Source organism: Ptychodera flava (genome assembly GCF_041260155.1).
Source record: "Ptychodera flava strain L36383 chromosome 3 unlocalized genomic scaffold, AS_Pfla_20210202 Scaffold_26__1_contigs__length_13983176_pilon, whole genome shotgun sequence".
NCBI lineage: Eukaryota > Metazoa > Hemichordata > Enteropneusta > Ptychoderidae > Ptychodera > Ptychodera flava.
The window spans coordinates 8,287,729-8,308,636 of record NW_027248280.1 but is presented as its reverse complement, the minus strand read 5'-3'; positions in this window follow the sequence as shown (position 1 = coordinate 8,308,636).

Genomic DNA, 20,908 nt, shown 5'->3' with positions numbered 1-20,908 from the left:
TTTGCCTGATACATCTATTTTCAGTTGTATTTGAGAGTTTTTTTATGGCGCAGATGTCTTGTGCTCTATACCAACACGTAGAGCAAAGTGCAAACCAAACAAGTAAATTTGAGAATCAAGGAGCGACTGCAGTGTATGATCTCCCAGAGTTTCCTATCCCATAATACGTTTTCTTCGTCAACCGATATGATTTGCGCTTGCCTTTTGTGAATTCCAATCCCACTCTTGGCTCTCATTTTTATGACACAATCGAGACTTCTTTTTATATCAGCGAAAAATAGGGTCACTCAAAATTGTCAAGTGTTCTGACAAGTACTTTTGTATACACATGACAATTTAATAAACCTTTTTGTCGGGAAAATCAGAACCGTCGCGTTTTTTTCACTACTGGAACGAATCTTGTCAGAGAGATATTAATTTCATAGTTTGTCATTTCAGTGACGGTTCGATTTTGCTTAATTATGTTAGCTTATTGTCTTCAATATGCCTGTTTCTTTCCTTACGCCATGTTTCGAATAATGAAACGGACCAATGAATTTTTTCCTAGTATTGCAAGGTACATTGACATCAAACATTTTTTGTGATTCTGAATCGCTACTTGTACCCGACTCTCAAACTATCCTTATTTTTCTGTTTGTCTGAGTGACTATTAGAGGGCGCCCCTCTAAGTTTTTCCAACACTACGAATTTCTTGGTTGACGCTGCTAGTGCCTCGGCCCCATAATACTGTAAGTTGTCAAAGTCCATAAGGAAACTCTGGGGAGAAAACACTGGGAACTCACCATAAGAGTCTGGTTCCGATTCAGTGTCCTTAAATGAGTTTTGTGTGATGAATATACTGTCACTGTCAGACATGATGTGACCTGCACCAGCAAGCTCTAAACTGAAATACATGGGCAGCAGTTGTCTGACACGTCATCATGGGCGTTATGTAACACGCCTTCGAAATTGTAAAGACAGTCTGCATTTGGAAATTAGCATATAGTGTTGCGACTCGATATGTGAATATTGAGATGAACACCTGCTGAAATGTGAAACTTGCAAAGCCAAGCCGGGCGGTCTAGAACTACCTGGCTTCGGCGTAGTTCATTTTGACAAAGCTTGTGCCGCGCAAATTCCACCTTCAAAATTCACTAATAATCGTCTCTAGATTTTATATTTTGTGTCATTTTACTCTGTTTCTGTCTAGTACTTTGTCTTGTAGACAAACAAAGTTCCAACTGTATCGTAGTTTGTCGAGGATCGTGGTTTAAGTTAGAGAACCACCCTTCCCCCCCCCCGGTGATTTTTGGTCTCGAATCGCCGAGGGCCGCAGGCCCGATGCGATTGCCGCAGTCCTGAGGCGATTCGAAACCAAAAACCACCTGGGTATCGGTGGTTCTCTATTACATAACATGCGCTAATTATCATCTTTACACTTGCAGAGGGTAATTTTAGGATAAATGTGTATATTTTAGATTTTGAAGCTTCGCGATGCTTTAAGTCACATGCAGAGCACACAGTTGACAAAATTTAATCAGGCTTGTGCACCCTGCTTACGGCTGAATATCAAACCTGAAATTAACACCTTACCATACCAGGCTAGATTACGATTGCTACGAAACAAGCTGTCTTTGTGTAACACCAGCATTAATAGCAATGGACGACCTTATTTTTACTATCTTTCGTACTCTTATGATAACACAGCTGAATATTACCCTTTCTCTCATTGGCGGTTTTAATTTTTTTCATCCTCACATCACTTCGCCTGTGAACATTAAAATAATAGCTCAATATGTAGTTAAAATATCAAACATCCTCAGAGTCTTCAAAATGTCTAATGTTCGAAGAACAAATAGATTTCCATATATGACACAAATGATGGCAATATTGTTTTTGAGTCACAACCCAGTCTTGGAATGAGTCATGCTCTTGTCCCTACTTTATAAAACATCACAATTATCATGAATATTCCCACAGGCCTTCGAAACTGAAGTCCTCTAGAACATCTTCAAATATTGTATTTGCTGCATTTGATATTTGCATGCTAAACGTAATATTAAGTTTACATCTCGATATGGCTACATCCCTTATTTATTTTGTCTGCATATATTGCTTTTTCAAACATAAAAATTACGCCTGGAATCTATATTTCAGATGTCTCCTACAAACCTGAAATGCCGTCTATTAGTTCAGCTATATTTGATGAAGTGTACTATGCAGACACTCCTGAATGTAGACGAAATGAACAAACGACATCCCTATCGACGTCATCATTGATGAGTGTTGTACAAAGTGACGCTGTTACAAGCCAAACTAAGTCAACCGGTGGAGGAAACTATTCACCATACCTGGAGAATGTCAACCAAGAGGTATCAGCTCAGAATGTCGCAAATGAGAACTTTACGTCTGAAAGGGCACGACATATTACACTTTGGGAAGATGCTAGCAAGACTTCATCTGGTGATGATGTTACAAGCGAATCACTGATATCCGACAATGGAAACAACAAATCGTTTTCGCGGGGAACTGACAAGATTGCATCTGAGTATATTATTGGAAACGAAATTTATTCATCAGGAAGTGAAGTCAACGTTAGCGAAGCAGAGCCTCTACAGTATGTTTATCGTAATTCAACAGCTCGAAAAGACGAGAAACTTTACGAGAAGACAACAATCAACAAGCTCCAGGAGGACGATACTGTCAATATTGGAGAGAGTACTCAGAGAGAGCAGAATGGTGGTACCAGTAACAAAATTACAATGTCAGAAAACGCAGCGAACGACATCTTGACAATAACACGTGAAAACAGGGCAAACACTCTGACTAACAAGGAAACCAGTACAAAATTAAATACAGGGACCAGAAATACGTCAATGTGTATGATAGTATGATTCCCATGGGAATGTTTTTCCAAAGACGCGTTGGTGAATGTGAGTAGCCTTCGTTATTAGCAAAGATTATTTCGTTACCAGTAAAAGAAAGTCAGCTGTTCCTCGGCATGTACTTCTATCACGTTACTCACCAAACCATTAAACAGTACCTGTCCTGAAGTTTTCCCGAAATGTATGTTTTTAAAATCAAGTTAAACACAAAGATTTATATCGTTATCTGAAGCTCTCCTTGGTGTCTGCCGCACTTCTGGGGACAGTCATTTTTATTTGAGTTTAATATTGAAACCAAGCTTTACATTGCCAACATGGCGAACTTGTTATTAGTTTTGCCGTGATTCTACCCCAAGAAAAAATATTACAAAACAAATGAAAGAGTATACTTCTTTCAGGCAAATTAAAAAAGTCACCGCCTGTTTCAAGGAACCCGACTGATTTAACACAGCTTAAAAATCCTACTTCTGATAAAGCTGTTGTCACGTCTCTACTGATTTTTTGTGTGTTGATGTGATTTCTGTGTGCTTAAATAATGTTTCATGCTCAGTTCCACCATGTTATAAGTTTGTAAACAATCACCGTACATTTCTAGGTCTATTATGCTTTGAGCGACCGGCCAAGCAATACATTTTGGGCTTTTGTATTGCACAAAAAACAGTGTCATTGCAAAACATATACTAAAAACTATATCATAGCGATACCAATCTTATTTTGAAATGGAAATTAGTTATGAAAAAGTTTGTAGCAGCAAAATCATTGCTATTTGGCAAGGAATTCCATACTATTGTTACACTGGAACGAACACTTCATTAGGATAAGCCTTTTAATATGAAGGAAGTGGTTTGCACTTCGTCATGAATCAGGTGTCTTTTAACTGAACTTCCAGTGATCCTATCTAAACATCCTGTAACGTTCCTCATGGCCGTGTACATAGAGCAGTCCACTTTTCTTGAAAAGAAGATACTTCTTTACCGTATGTCTTACGTCGTCGATTTCATTTCTCGACAGGTAATGGAAGCAACGATGCAGCAATCGTAATAACCAGCATTGGTGTTGCACTTCTGGTCGGACACTTGGTGTTTCTTTTCATCTTTTCTTACATTTGTAATCGTAATGATAACCAGATATGAACTGAATATGCTCACGTGTTTTACAACAGGTTCATTAATAGTAGTACGCTTCACAGAACAATGAGATATATGTTATCACTAGATGTAGCTGATTTTTTTTAAACTTCGCACAGTACTCTCAGAGTTTAATCACTAATTATAAAACTTTATTTAATATGCGAATGAGCTGTCAATTAACTTGACACTGCTCAATGCTTTATGGGACAATTAGATATCCATCAGATCAACATTTGTAGCACGTTTTATTTAATTTAATGCTGTAATTTTAGAGTAATATCACTTATTACAAAGTTCATTAATATGCAAATAAACCCTACATTAACTTGACACTGTTCAATGATTCATAGCACAATTAAATATTTATCAAGTCAATATCTGTAGCACGTTTCACCAAATTTTAGTGCCGAAATTTCAGAGTTATATACCTAATTACAAAGTTTATTAAATATGCAAATGAACCCTTTATTAACTTTATACTACTAAATACTTTACAACACAGTTAGATATCTGTCGTATCAGTATGTGCAGCAGTGTTCATCACATTTGATGCAGTTATTTCGGAGTTATATGACTAATTATAAGACTTCATGGAATATGCAAATGAGCTAATTATTAACTTGACACTGCTCAATGCTTCTCAGTACAATTGGATATTTATCAGATCAACATCTGTAGCAAGTTTCATCAAATTTAATGCTTTAATTTTGGAGTAAAATCACTAATTACAAAGTTCATTAAATATGCAAATGAACCCTTAATTAACTTCACACAACTAAATACTCTACACCACAATTAGATATCTGTCGGATCAGTATCTGCAGCAGATTTCAGCACATTTGGTGCAGTTATTTTGGAGTTATACCACTAATACTAAACTTCATAAAATATGCAAATGACCTATTTGTTAACTTGACACTGCCAAATGCTTCTCAGTACAATTAGATATTTATCAAAACAATATCTGTAACCAATTTCACTGACTTGGGTGCCGTAATTTCAGAGTTATATACCTAATTACAAAGTTCATTAAATATGCAAATGAACCCTTAATTAATTTCACACTACTAAATGCTTCACACTACAGTTAGATATCAGTCGGATCAGTATCTGCAGCAGATTTCATCACATTTGGTGAAGTTATATCGGAGTTATATGACTAATTACAAACCTTCATAAAATATGCAAATGGGCTATTTATTAACTTGACACTGCCTAATGCTTCTAGGTATAATTAGATATATATCAGATCAATATTTGTTGCAAGTATCATCAAGTTTGGTGCAGGAATTTCAGAGTTATCTCACTAATAACAAAAGTTCATTAAATATGCAAATGAGAAGATAATTGACATGACACTCACAGTATCATCATAATGTTCTTAGATTGTCATCTGTGAAAAGTTTCATGAAATTTTGTGCTATATTGCTTGATATATGTCTACACTGTCATTACCGTCTCCATAGGGAAACCATTGTATGGAAAAATTCGATATTGCATAACTTCATTAATATGCAAGCACACCAACCAAAATCTAATCAGTTCTTGCAAGTACCACATGGTACCTGTGTACCAAATCTGACTTGAATCCGTTCAGGCGTTTTTGAGTTATCGTGTAAACAGACAGACAGACACACACACACACACACACACACTAACACACACACACACACACACACGGACAGACAGACAGACATCGCTATGACAATAGCCCACGTGTTACACACGTGATGATAAAAATGTTTCCTCGAAGAGTTATACTTAGATCGATCATTGATGGAATTTCCTAAACACAGGCCTGCTACTGCGAGGGCATTCTTATATATTTTGAGCAATGTTTCAAAAACTACTGATATAAATGCACGTGCACAGATATTATAATTATATTTTTTAGCTTACCTTGAGAAAAATCAAAGCTCGTTGCGCGACTTGTGACGGATTTAATGTAAGGGCTCCACTTGTTACATTAATCAACTGTCAGTGCTTCAGGATGGTCCTACTTAAATTTATAAATCAAAAATGTCCCGGTTAGGCCTAATGGACCTGGTAATATATTCACTTAAATGGAAATGATTATTGGACCATTTTAATGTCATATTAGTAATGAACCATAAAAATGTTCATGTCAGAACATTTGTTGTCGGGCCCGCAACATTCACCTTACATTTTATATTATAGCCCAAACATGGAACCATGTCCCCAAGGGATTTACACACAAATAAAATTTATACATACTGTCGACAGTTGATAGAAATGATCAGTATATTCAAGACTGCGTTAAGAGTAATTACTCCATCGACAATGAAAATATTTATAATTGATATGATACTTTCACAGACACTGAGGTAATCGCGAGATCTACTTTAACACTATTACTAATAAATTCTTTACATTTAATTTCGTTTTTGCATGTAAATAATTAATTTTATTACATCAAAGGTCTGCACGAAAAACATCATAAGACCGGGTCCACGTCTATATGGACTTGCACAAATTGCATTTTTACATTTAATGTATGTGTTACATTTGTTACATTAAAGGTCTGCACTAATTTTACCATTATGAGATCGGGCTAGGTCGAGATCAGTTTGCACGAATTACATTCTTTACATTCACACAGGTTTACACTTTTAAGATCAGAGCTAAGTCTGTTTCTCCATGGTCCATGGGCTTACGCGAAAAAATGCTATACATTTACATGTAATTCATTTAAACTCAAAGCGACTTGTTCTTGAGAGCGGCCTATTAGGTCAACGGGGACACACATAGGCGTAAGTGGTTGCTAAATAACAATAAACACGATTGGAACTAATTTGGGATAATTGGATGGTGAAGTAATGTCGATTTCATCCATCGTCGTAAACCAACGCCTCTTTACGGCAACAGCTTAGCGCTGTAACCTCCACAAATGTAATAATCTCCACAAATGTAATATCAGCCACAATTGTAATAAAATCAACCAAAAATGTAATAAAATAGTCAACCATTAATGTAACAACCCGCAACCACAAATGTAATAAACAAATTAACCATAAATGTAATAAAACTCAACCATAAATGTAATAAACTTGAACTTGCATATGTGATCGTTTATCAATGCCCTGAGTAAATAATAACTTTAATAAGACTAGTGTAATGTTATTGCATACTTTCTTGAAACTAGGTTTCCTTTCCGAAACACAGAATAGAATACTTTGAGAACGCTATCAGAAAACGGCGAGGTACTGATCAAACCGTTAGATAATGGAAGTGGAACAGCAGTTCTAGACACTGATAAGGAAGCGTCAAAATAACTCGTCAACCAGTGATACCACACAAAGTTTATGACAGATGACTCAGAACAAATAACAGAGAAATATAAAACCTTATAACAGAAACTTACGACACAAAACATGTTGACGAGAACATATATTTCAATCTAATAAAAAACAATACGAACACTACCTTGAACACAGTAGAACAAAATTAGACATCCTGGCATCCCTAGTGAAAGAACAAACTTCAAGTGGGACAACATAGGAATACAGACAATCTATCGATTATTCCACACAATTTATCCACTGAAGACGAATTTGAGGAGATTGATTAAGAAAGTACGGCAATTTTCGAAAAGACGGCGTTAAAGGATTGTAGTGTTATACAGTCTTCCCCACTCTGGAGTAGAGACTGCACTGACACTCAGATTACAGCTGTGTCCAGACATGGCCAGTCAGTTCTGTACACAAAACAAGGAAACGTAAAATACACTTTCAAATATGCAAAACACACTAAACGCAAACAATTAAGAAATGAATAATGTGTGGAGTTGCTTTCCTTATTACATAGATCAATATTTAAGGACTAATTCCTCAATTGCAACGACAAAATAGATTTATTACATTTATGGTTGATAAGTATTACATTTATGGGTGATTTTTTTATTACATTTATGGTTACCATTTATTACATTTGTGGTTGGTGTTTTTATTACATTTATGGTTGATTTTTGTTACATTTATGGGCGATATTACATTTATGAGTGCATTTTATTACAATTGTGGTTGATATTGCATTTGTGGAGATTATTACATTTGTGGAGGTTACAAGCGCTACCCGTTAAGAGATTTTGATTTTTGCGTAGGTCAGCGGAGCAGAAATTATGGTCTGGCTCGCGAGAATGATTTCACCTACAGATGTAATCTGATCTACTTTTCTTTTTAAGTTATACACTTAATTTTATGAGTACTTTGTAATATTGCAACAATCAGCTATAGGGCAGCTAACGCTTTGAGAAATGTAAAAAACATTAAAATCCAATTATCCCTAATTAGTTCCAATCGTGATAATAGATTATGTTGTCGTTTGGTCGCGTCAAACTTGTTCCAAGCATTGCTCAGCGGCAGTGTATATATGTTGTACTCAGTAGGACACAGGCGAAATGGACTGCTTCGCAGAAGCTCAACACGGATGAAATATCAATAAGCTTATTTTCAATTTATAAATATTTCATAATTACAATGTAATATTTTTAATAATTACGAATCATATCATATTTTGTAGTCTATTCACGTCCGTTTTGCCCGTTCTGGGACAGTTTTTCACTCATTTCGTCGTCATCGTGAAAATTTAGGACTACTTTTTGCGAAGGTAGTTAGCTCCGGGTGTTTATGAAACAGAGTATAATAAAATTACATATACGTCTCGATTTTCTTGTGATACCCGAACTATGGACAAAGTTCACGGAGCGGCTAATCCCTGTTGTCGGCTGTGTCAGCATCGGAACCCAATGCTAGCTGTAGTGGTCATGAGATTCGTCTAAAATAAAACGACAGGCCATGTTTATAGTAGATATTATTGTACTTGGGCCTCAGCCAAGTACATTTGTTTTCATTCCGTGGGAAAAAACTGTAAGGTATAACCATTTCTGGCTGAGACCAGGGAGGGAAAAATGTATTGGCTTCATCTTTCTTGGCATAATAAATGGCGTAATGATGTTAACTGAATGGAAGTGCTGCTCTCAGCCAGTCTTGAATAAGTGAGATGTGAATATAAATGCTTCTCTATCTGAGTTTTTGCCACAAAATCTTCTGAATATAATCAAAATGTGCATCGAAATGCAACAATTAATGCACCCTCCGTTTACTAGGCGATGGCACGACCCTTGCTACACCCACTGGACGAGCCAAAGTGGGAGGGGTAATTTCGGTTTGGTCGAACAGGAGGGCTCGAGACCAGAATTTAACATTTAAACTTGAAACATGTTTAATCACTGACAAGATGTGGATTAGTGTTAATCAAAGAGAAAGTTTGAAAAGGAAAGGTTTTATATCCCGGACACAATGAAAAACATTACGAGTGGAAACTGTACCCCCAGTTGAGAATAGTAACGCCCACAGGGATGGAGAACACTTATCCTTGAGCTGAGAAAAACCAGACCATCATTTCGAAATAGAGCTGCAGATTCGAGAAGCTCGTTAAAAATAGCTAGGTACACCCCATAAGGGGTGGTTTCGAGTCTTGAGGGCAAATTTCGCCTCCTTCATTTAGAAATCGTACGTTTGTTTTTCCAGGGGAACACATCATTTGACACAAAATTTGCATGTAAAGGGGTCGCCAGTAAGCACGTGGTCAAATCTGGCATAAGAAACAATATGAAATGTTGGGTAAAGCCAGTCCAAAATAAACTGATTTGAACTTTTGTGTTTGTAATTTATACCACTGCAGTAACATGACTTTTTTTGACAACATCACACAATGTAATACGTTTTGAAACTGAATACTCCGACGTATTCTGTGTCCCCTTTGCTAAAAAATACGGTATGCCGATTACCATGTAAGGAGATGATGACGTCAAGACAGATTTGTAGTGCGTTTGGTCTTGGATGGTGCACGAAGTTTTGTCGAGGTAGCTTGTGTATTTATTTCCTAAATGGGAGATATTAGGGTCGATCTAAAAGGCCGAAAAATGTTATGATACTCTAAGCGAGCTGAGCTCCAATGCGAATGGTTTGGATAATTTGGAGGATGTCTAGACTGATCTCGTCTCATTTATTTGGCGGTCAGTATTGAATTTCAACTGCGTCACAAGTTTGCGTCGAACGGTCAACGAACGATATTTTAGAAATCTGGAGACATGGCACATCGCAGTTTTATTTTAGTATTTTATATTTTACAAAAGATGTAAGAAGCAATGATTTTGTTGAAAATTCTGAAAAAAATATAGGAAGATTTGATCGCCAACACATTTTCACTTGGGGGTCAACTAGCCCTGCGTACGATGCTGTGTGTTCCGCTACAGCTAACCGCCCCGCTCACCACAGCCCTGCAAAGACCCGTACGTTGGGTCGGTGACTTCAAATCCATTTTGGGACTTGACGTAAAAAGCCAAATTACTGCCGAAATTCAGCGTTCTTGGGCCCAAGTCGTATCCCAGCCTACCTCAGCTACTCGATCGCTTCCAAAAATGACAGTCTTTTATTCACTTCTCGTAAATAACCGTCGATGTCGGCAACTCTCTCGCTGGCCCTGCGTACGATGCTGTGTGTTAGCTGTAGCACATAGCATCGTACGCAGGGCTAGGGGTCAACATGGGGTCGCAGCCATGTTGCCTCAAAACTTATTTCTGTCTGCACTCAAAACTCAAAAATGTCGCATATGAACCTGAAAAATCGATTTAATTTTGTCAAACTTCGGCGAAATTTCAGCCTATAGACAAAATTTCATCTAGGTAAGGTAAATTTACTGAAATTTGATCGACAAATAATCCTGAGCGTGAACGTGACAGCTCGCCTTCTCCGGGAAGTCATGCATCCGGCCACAGTCGCTCGAGAGCTATTCAGCTCTGGGACTATTCGCCCCATAGACGAGTATACAGAAGCGAGAAATACCTCGCTTCTGTATACTCGTCTATGGGGCGAATAGTCCCAGAGCTGAATAGCTCTCGAGCGACTGTGATCCGGCCAGCTGCCCATATGGCCGGGTGCATGAGATTGTTTTCAAGCGACGGCGGCAGACCGTACGGGGCTCTGGATATGAACCTACCGCAGTAATAACTGTTGCGTTGTTTTTAATCACCACGGACGAAGTCCGAGGGGACTTGTAGGTTTGGTCATGTCCGTGCGACCGTCCGTCCGTTCACGCCTACAGTACCCAACCCCATACAGATGCACGTCGATTTGTTTCACAATGCTATCAAATTTGGCCGTGTTAGAGGACTTTTTAGTTTACACCTCCATAGACTCCCATGTATAAGGCAGTTCTCCATAGACTCGCATGTATGATGCCAAGAAAAATAAAAATTTAGTTTCTCATCGTATTCATATTGCCTAAAGGATGCAGTGACACAGTTTTTTTGTCCCCACGGATAAAGTCCAGGGGGCTTATAGATTGGCTCATATCCGTCAGTGAGTGCATCAGTGAGTCCATCGGTTCACGCAGATATCTCAGACATTTTGACAAAAATATCATGTGACCTTGGTGACCTTTGACCTCAAATATACATTATTGTCCATGACTCAGTAACCACAAGTGCTAAACCTTTCATATTTGGTATGATGGGACACCTTATGATGCCACATATTGTATGCCATTATTTATGTGCATATCTAATTATGAGCGAGCCAATAGAGCAAGAGGTCTGATTTCTGGTATATAGGGATAAGTTAACAATATAATTTGTTTGACAAAACTTCACGTGACCTCAATGACCTTTGACCTCAAATATACATATTTGTCCACAACTCAGTAACCACAAGTGCTACACCCTCATATTTGGTATGAAAGGACACCTTATGACACCATATATTGTACCTCATTAATTATGTGCATATCTTATTTTGAGCGAGCCAATAGAGCTAGAGGTCTGATTTTTGGTATATAGGAATAACTTAGCAATACAATTATTATGACAAAATATGACGTGACCTCAATGACCTTTGACCTCAAATATATATATTTGTCCACAACTCAGTAACCACAAGTGCTACATCCTTCATATTTGGTATGATAAGACACCTTATGACACCACATATTGTACCTCATTAATTATGCGCATATCTAATTCTGAGCAAGCCAATAGAGCTGGATGTCCGATTTTTGGTATATAGGGATAACTATAGGGTAGAAATATAAATATGCCCATCTAAATATTAGACATCTACCATCGAGAACAAAAGAAATTTGCTGTAATTTGAATATTTAAGGAGTTTAAGCAATTCCCGCTATAAATAAAGAACCCCTGCCTCAAACTCCACAAAAGTTGCTAGACATATTTTGCCGTTGTCATGCCATTGCTTCGTTCAATAACCAGTTAATCAAATGCCTCATTGACAGGAGGAAATTCAAGACCATATTTGAATAGTAGTATATATTGTCCTCAAAATTACTCTATCACGGCCCAAGTACTCATTGCCTTCAGCAATACTGCCTTGTTATTATTATTATTATTATTATTAAAAATTCTTGAAAAACGCACTACACATATGTCACAGTGCGCTGTACAGAACACACAAAAGAAAAAGCGATTTTACAAAATACAAGTGACAGATACCGTCTATATATGGTAATATTTATTCGTGAGCTAAAATTGCACAAAATGGCATGATTAGTAAGATAAAGACAACAAATTGAAATTGAATTTTTTTTAAACTGAGTGTGGTTGCCAACGCATTAGTGCGCAAACCGACGTAAATTGTTCACGGTCTGACAAGCTGGGCCTTTTGCTCGGTGTGTCTTCCGGTGTTCTCTTATCCAGGGCAACATCCGCGTCTTTGTCTAATGATAAGGACGACTTCACTTGTGATTGGTCGCAGACGTGCTCAATTGTCGTGCAATCTTCAGTATGGGGTGGTATCTTCTTTTTGTCCCTTGTGAGTATGGGTACTAACGTTGTCAGTCGTCATCGACGATTAACATTCAATAACGCCAACATCGTGTCTTCTCAACTAGCTGCAAATACCTGCTCGCCGCGCCGGACATAAGCTTGTCGTTCGTGTCAAGCATAATACATTTAGGGCTGCATTTGGCCCATTTTTCAAACGTCACCTCTTAAGACGTCAGTTGGAACTCTCCAGATTTTCTGACTAAATGAAGCATAATGTATACTCAAGAATCGTTAACGAGCAATATATTTTTTGCAATATCGTTAGACTCTTTGACTGTTGGTGCAGTACCTTGGCTTGAAGTAACATCGTCTGTGACGGTGTATTGCGACAGGAGTTTCTTCTTCTTTTATGAAGTGATTGATGATAGTGATAGCTAGCATAGAATTCTCGTTAATGCTCTTAATTAATGCATGCAGTTCGAAAGTTTGGCTCGTCTGGTTCCCTGCCCCCTTTCTGCCGCTTGCTGCGCTGTTCAAAGGAACCAGGCAAGACTCCCGTTCTACGGTTTCGGTGATAATTCCATGAGTATCTTCGACGCATTCTTGCAGCAGTTAATTCGCATCTTCAAGTACCCGAAGAATCATGACCAGTCTCATTAATTGTCCTTTTACTTTACCTATGATACCTGTGAACGGATAGGGTATATTTAATACGCATCTGTTTACGACATTTTGTGTTTATATCATTAATTTGTGATACATAGTTACATAGGGTGCACTCACATGCGCAAATTACCGAAAAATAAATTAAAGTTGGGATATCATAACCGCTTTCGTTACGTCATCAGAAAAAATTACATTCCGCGTCTCCAACAGAAGTTAAATGGTATATTCAAAAGTTAGCGTAAAATGGAGCCTTATGCCATGTCAGTCGGCCTCATCTTGTTTGACAATGTCACTACGTCAAAAGACACCTTAGCACAATGTGAATGTCGATGGTTCCTTATGAAATTACGGCAACACATGGTCCACATATTCTGCGTTTCCTTTGCCCTTCTTCCGGAAAGTAAGCTTAGATTTTATTATTTTGGGGGGCTGGGACCCACAAAAATGGCAAAAATCATATGATTTGATAGGGAAAAAGTTTGAAAATGTGAAAAAATGTCACTCTGGTTTTTTGTCTGGGATCTGTCGGGATACAGAATTACACATTTGTGTGTAGGGCTACAGGTGGCAAGACTGAGATGTGAAGGGTGCTAGACATTTTGGCCAAAAGACGTTTCGGCTTTAGAAGTCAAACCCCAGACAATTCCGCCTACGGGAATTGGCGTTTTGGTTTAATTTTCTAAAACTTACGATCACACTGGCAGGTCCAATGTTGATTTATAGTGAAAGTTTTTATTATTCTGTTTGATTTTGACAGAAATTTTGCAATACTGTCGCTGGAGAGCCGAAAAAATAAGATAGTATGCAGTACTACTGAGCATAAGCTTATTGCGCCGTAAACATGTCAATTTTACTCCGGCCGATCTCACATCTTTTCTCTATACCGAATAGTCGTTAATTTCAACATACACCTGGATGCTAAATACTGTATTGACACTCGTCCTAAAAATCTTGGTAATTTTCATTTCAAAGGTAATGAACTTTGTTCCTGGCAAACGAATTTACTTACAATCGAAAAAGTGGAGCGAGTCTTTCTTTCACCACCATTGTTATGGTATTCTGAGCGTTCGGGTCCAAACGAGTTCGCTGACCCGGGATGACCTTCAACAGACATCAAGATCCGCTACGGTATGGCCGCTTAGCTAGCGAAGATAACACACAATCTTTTTCTTTTCGGATTCTACATTTTGTTAGTTTCCGGGGGGAAATGGACGACCCGGGTGTATTTGAAGGGGCATGCCCTCAAACAACTAGGCCTACCACAAAAAGTTATCTGAGATTCAATAAAGAGCACAAGGCATTATCAATAGCAAGAGTGAAAAATTAATAAATTTATGATTATGAATACTGTTTATAAAATTTAAATATTTGCATTGTATACTTACAAAAGTGCTCCTTACAGCATTCAAATCGTGAATGATGATCAGCTTCCATGCCAAATTCACGCAGTTGTTGTACTACACACTCAGTGTGACAGTTTTCGGACAGGCTAGTGAAATTCGCCCAAAGCCGTTTCATAAATGACGAGCAGTACAAAATCTTATTACAGTACCCTTTGAAACTTTATTGTGTTTATTCTAAAACTGTTTACAGGACGGAAGTGGTATTTAGGGGGTCAAAGTTGCCAAATTTTTGACCCCATGTTGAGTACGTAGAATTGGACTGCTATCGCAGTAAATTGAGTAATCGGACGTCGTGTATCGATTAGGCTATAGGGGCTAAATATTGATATTTTGAAACTTCAAACCCCCGATTTTCAATTTCGATGTGTTTAGAAAACTGTTTGTAAAAAATTCGTTATAAGCTTATGTAGTTACGTTTAATTCATGGACGCAATTATATTTCGACGTCGCTTAGATATCGGACATGGGCTGTCTTTTTGTGTTGCCTTGTAGGCCTATCGTAGGTGTGGCTAACTTCGTAGCCTGAAATAGCTTCTACCGAAAAAAAAGACTATCCAAATGGGACAGCAGCGCGTCACCTGTCACATGACTTGTAAAACTCTATCAACACGGAGCGATGCGTTAAGTGTCCGAAAACTGAGGTCGTCCGAAAACTGTAAGGCCAAAGTAATTAAATTCTTTGTTTTGCGTCCCCACCCGCGTAGGTTTTTAAGGTTTCCATGAAAAACACACACAGTGTATTTGAATAGGAAATTTTAGGACATGACCGCTTAGCTTTTCTGAACTAAAATTTTGTTACAATTTTTTATTTGCTGCAATCAAATTACATTGTGTTAATTTTCTTGTGTGTGTTTTCAGCCGCTTAGACGCGTACCTTTTCCCATTTAGAGTGGACGCAAAACAAAGAATTTAATTACTTTGGCCTAACTTAGGCCTACAGACTCTTATGAATGTTCTTGATAAAAATTTAATATTTCTGTCAAAAGTACCCTATAACACTCAAATCCTAAGTGATGATAAGTATTATGCCTAATTCACACTGTTGAGTTGTAGCACACACCCTCAAATAATGGTTTCAGCAGCAGCAGCTTGCATTGCATTTCGCAGTAACTTGAGCCAAGGTCACAACTAGTACGGCAGACTCTCTGAACAGTAAATAAGGGCGGCTGGCGCGCGAACGTTGAACCTTCTAGCCGCAATTTGTTGTATATACTTCCGCAGGATACAAACATAATCCCAGCCCATTTTCTCTCATTAGATCATCAGATCAAGCGAGAAAGTGAACGGAGAATCGACTACACTATTTAATACAATCGTAATTTTTGACAACTGAAACAATTGACTTTTGCCCCAAATACGGCACGATTGTCTCTCGTGAACATACGCGGAATGATTTAACTATGGTTGAAGTAAGACACACATTCCACCGATATTAAAACATTGGTGTGTCGCACACAGCATAGGACGAGATGCAGGGCAAGTCAGTGTGTGAATGTTTCCATACAATATGTTCCATCCATAGATGCCTTTGTCTGTTCATACACACAATGAGGGTGATATGAAGTATCTGCTGTTTCAGTGACGGCGATTAACTGTACCAATTCGTCATCCATCTATACTGTACATGTCTTTTCATACTCAATCGTCGAGCCCCAGCTCTAGCAGTACACGTAGACGGCGAGTGACCTCGAACGCCTTGCACCAATTCTGTTTTGAAGACGATAGCTGTCGGCTTCGAATCAAAGTTTTGTAATCTGTACGTCACGCTATCGCCAGGCTTTGTCTGCAGCAATACACTATCGGTCAAGTTTAAGCGTCGTTCCTACCATGATCTTCCGGATTTATTATTCACCTGGAGAAAACTCCGTTACTTCACCACCATGTCAACATGACCTTGGAAACTGTAGTCGGCGCCTGTACTGAGAATATTGGATCGGCGCACGATCTATTGCGCATCAGCGTTACTTGGTTAACCAAGTTGAATGTTTTCGCCTAAAATATCTGCTATTTTCATTGTCCTTTTCTGTTTCCCGCCCTGTCGATGACCTTGGATCACTGTACTCTGGGCACCGTACTCCTCACGGGATCTGACTGTCAGATCAGTACACGATCCAACAGGGCGTCGACTTGGTTGACCTGGCTGTTCCTTTTTTTCCCTATTTTTTCTGACATGTTGATGACCGTGGATCACTGTACTCTGAACACCGTACTCCTCACGGGATCTGACTTTGTCGGATCAGTACGTGATCCAAGAGTGCGTCAAATAATGATCTTTACAAATCTTCAAAACTACTGGTCAGACAGCTTTGATATTTGTAATATATAGGTCACCTATTTCAGATTTGTTCAATTTGCGTACAAGTATGCACGTTTAACCTAGTAAAATGTGTACGCATTGTAGTGGGCAGTGATGCTTCTATACGTGTCCTTAAGTTAACACATTTACACAAACTTAGTTTGAAAATAAGCTTAAATGAAAGTAATGCATAAATTTTCAGTTTTTGTGGCTGAAACTGGTAGTATGATGTTTACAAAAGCAGATTGTTTATCTAGATTCAGGCCTAGGTAAGAAATATTAGCAAAGCGTACGGTCCATATCGTCAGGATGGAATTCTAGATAGCTAAGCTACGAAGTCCCACCTATGAGATGTAAAACACAGATAGTTGATGACAAAAGCTAGATTGTCAAGACGCAATTTTGACGATTTTTCCCGTCATACATGGCGTTTCAACATGGCGGCCTAGGATAACGTCGATGCGAAGGCAGCAGTCGTGGTAAGTTTTTACCGTTATTTTTATGTTTTGAAGTGAGAAATCGTGAAAAAAATGTATCGCCTTCCTGGTCAAATATCATGGAAAATGCCCTCGTGAAGTATTTTTGTCGAACGTTTGGTATTTTTAGAGAAGATAGATGTTAATTGCGGACTGCTGTGGGTCTACCAGCAGATCTGTGCGATGAGTTGGTATAAAGCCTTGTACCATACCGTGTACCATACTGGTACTGATACGCACGTGGTTTTCTATGGATATCGCACAGATCTGCTTAGATCATCAAATTCTGCTCATCTGCGATGAGTTGGTATAAAGCCTTGTACCATACCGTGTACCATACTTGTACTGATACGCACGTGGTTTTCTATGGATATCGCACAGATCTGCTCAGCAGTCTGCAATTAACATCTATCTTCTCTAAAAATACCAAACGTTCGACAAAAATACTTCACGAGGGCATTTTCCATGATATTTGACCCGGAAGGCGATACTTTTTTTCACGATTTCTCACTTCAAAACTAAAAATAACGGTAAAAACTTACCACGACTGCTGCCTTCGCATCGACGTTATCCTAGGCCGCCATGTTGAAACGCCATGTATGACGGGAAAAATCGTCAAAATTGCGTCTTGACAACCTAGCTTTTGTCATCAACTATCTGTGTTTTACATCTCATAGGTGGGATTCGTAGCTTAGCTATCTAGAATTCCATCCTGACGATATGGACCGTACGCTTTGCTAATATTTCTTACCTAGGCCTGTTTATCTAGATTGGCATAAACAGACTGCGCCCAGTTTGTGTTGTAGTTGCATTAAATATTAGGCTGTGTTCACAAATAATGATTTGGGGGGGCCTGGAGGAATCGTGATTGAAATCTTTTTTTCAGATCCCCCTCAATACCCTAAAAAAAACTTGAATCCCCCCTCTACATGATCAAAGTTTTTCAAACCCCCAAAATATTACAGTAAAGGATATGCACGCAGAAAAAAATAAACACGTATTGCATTGTTCTACTCATAGATGTCCAACACGACCTGTTATTAGCAGTTTGTAAAGTCATATTCCTACGGCAAGTTCTTACATTAATAGTTCATTGTTAAACGCATCAGTAAACTTTGTGATTTATCAGTCTAAGCTTACCTGAGTTAATCAAAATCTGGCCAGGTCAATAGCTCATGCTGAAGAGCACACAAAATGACAATCATGAGAGAGTGGGCAAAATGTCAATTTCGGCTAATTGTCATATTGTGAAAAACTGAGCATTGACCCACCAAAAACCTATTTCAAAAGTACAAGACATATATATTTATTATATGCTACTCAAAATTGACAATACTGGAAGGTTAAAATACTTCATCAACTAATGTTTCATCTCTGAAATTGTTGGCGTATAATGGCAAATTTGGTTAAAAATAAATAATTCCATTTTTTCATTTGGTTTACTGTTCAAAGTTTTACTTTTGTATTATTTTATGATGAGAACGTGAAAATTCAGAAAATCAATCTTTTTACTTTTTAGTCCCCACGGACGAAGTCCGGGGGAACTTATAGATTGGGTCATGTCCGTGCGTCCGTCCGTTCACGCAGATATGTCTGACATGCCCTGGTAAATTTATTTCAAACTTTGCACAAGGATAGTACCCTACCCCATACAGATGCACGTCGATATGTTTCACAATGCGATCAAATTTGGCCGTGTTAGAGGACTTTTTAGTTTACACATCCATAGACTCCCATGTATAAGGCAGTTCTCCATAGATTCCCATGTATAGGGCCAAGAAAAATAAAAATTTAGTTTCTCATCGTATTCATATTGCAAAAGGATGCAGTAACACAATTTTTTCCCCACGGATGAAGTCCAGGGGGCTTATAGATTGGGCCATGTCCTTGTCCCAAACTTTGCGTGTTGAAGCTAGAGAACACTTTTATTGGAAAATAAGTGAAGCAGCTCTTCCATTACTCTGTCAAAAATATTTGAGGAATTACCATACAACTGATTTATTTTCAAAATGTGCAGTACTAGGCACTAACTTTGTCAGCTGGTTTTGAATAGAAGTCAGTCTTTTCTGTGACAGAACCTTGACCTTTGGTCCTCCCTTTGAACCTCAACATTCCTGCTATCAAACATACTTTTTTATTACTGACACACTTTCTTGTACTTGTACCTCAGAACATGTCTGCTTGTCTCTGTTGGATACTATATCCTATCAGATAAAACTGGAAAGTTAAGCATATCAATTGTGAATGTATTGATGTTTGATGTGTACATTTTTTCAGTGGGTATTTAATCAAGGGCTGTCCTTTAATTGTTCCTACCACAGAATACAGTTGTCATCAAACTATCTTCCTTAATTAATATATTCACCTTCACATGAGTGATACCATCATTCACCAACATTTCCTTTGTCAATAGCTTTCAGGATCTTGGTTACCTTTGGCATTTCAACTGTTGATTCCTGTAGTCTGTAGAAGCTTTTGTATACTGATACAGAATGTCCTAGGTGACCGGCCAGCCATGGCAACTGTGTTTTGTTTAAGTTCAGAATTTGCAACACTGTTGCAATGTATTTTCTCTTTTTTGTTTTTTCTTACTCTCAAAAAAAATATGTACTGGTACTTTGTGTTTGAAGACAGGCAATTTCTTACTTCAGCTTGTTGCACATCAGGCGTTTAACTTCCTTCAGTATTTCAGCTGTTGAGTCTTGCAGTCTGTAGAAGCTTTTGTATACTGATACAGAATGTCCTAGGTGATCAGATTGCCATGACAACTGTGTTTTGTTTTAAGTTCAGAATTTTAGAGACTACTGCCATGTATTTGCCAATTATTTTAGAGTGGATCAATTCAGGATGCTTAAGTTCAACTTCCTTTGACAGTTCTTTAAGGCAATCACATGCTCTTATATGCAATGACAATGTTTTCTGTCTGGCAAAGAAGTATGTATTTTGTGTTTGAATACAGGCAAGTTCACATTTGTTGCAGTGCATTTCCATGGCTTCTTGGCAGTCATTTTGTATCATCACCGCAATTCTTCTCTCTTTAGTTTCTGTGTTTTTAATGTGGTTTTGTAATGACTCGTCTGGCTTTGTGTTGTTGCTGAGGAAATAATAGGATTCTGAAATTCCATCCCACTGGATAATCATCATGCATTTATTGCCTTGTGGGTCTTCCGTCCATGTCCTCTGTGATGTCACTTGATCTGAAATACATTTAATTTGTCTTCCTGTTATTGCAGGAATTTAATTAAAGTACATTTTACTTGTCAAAAGGTTTGG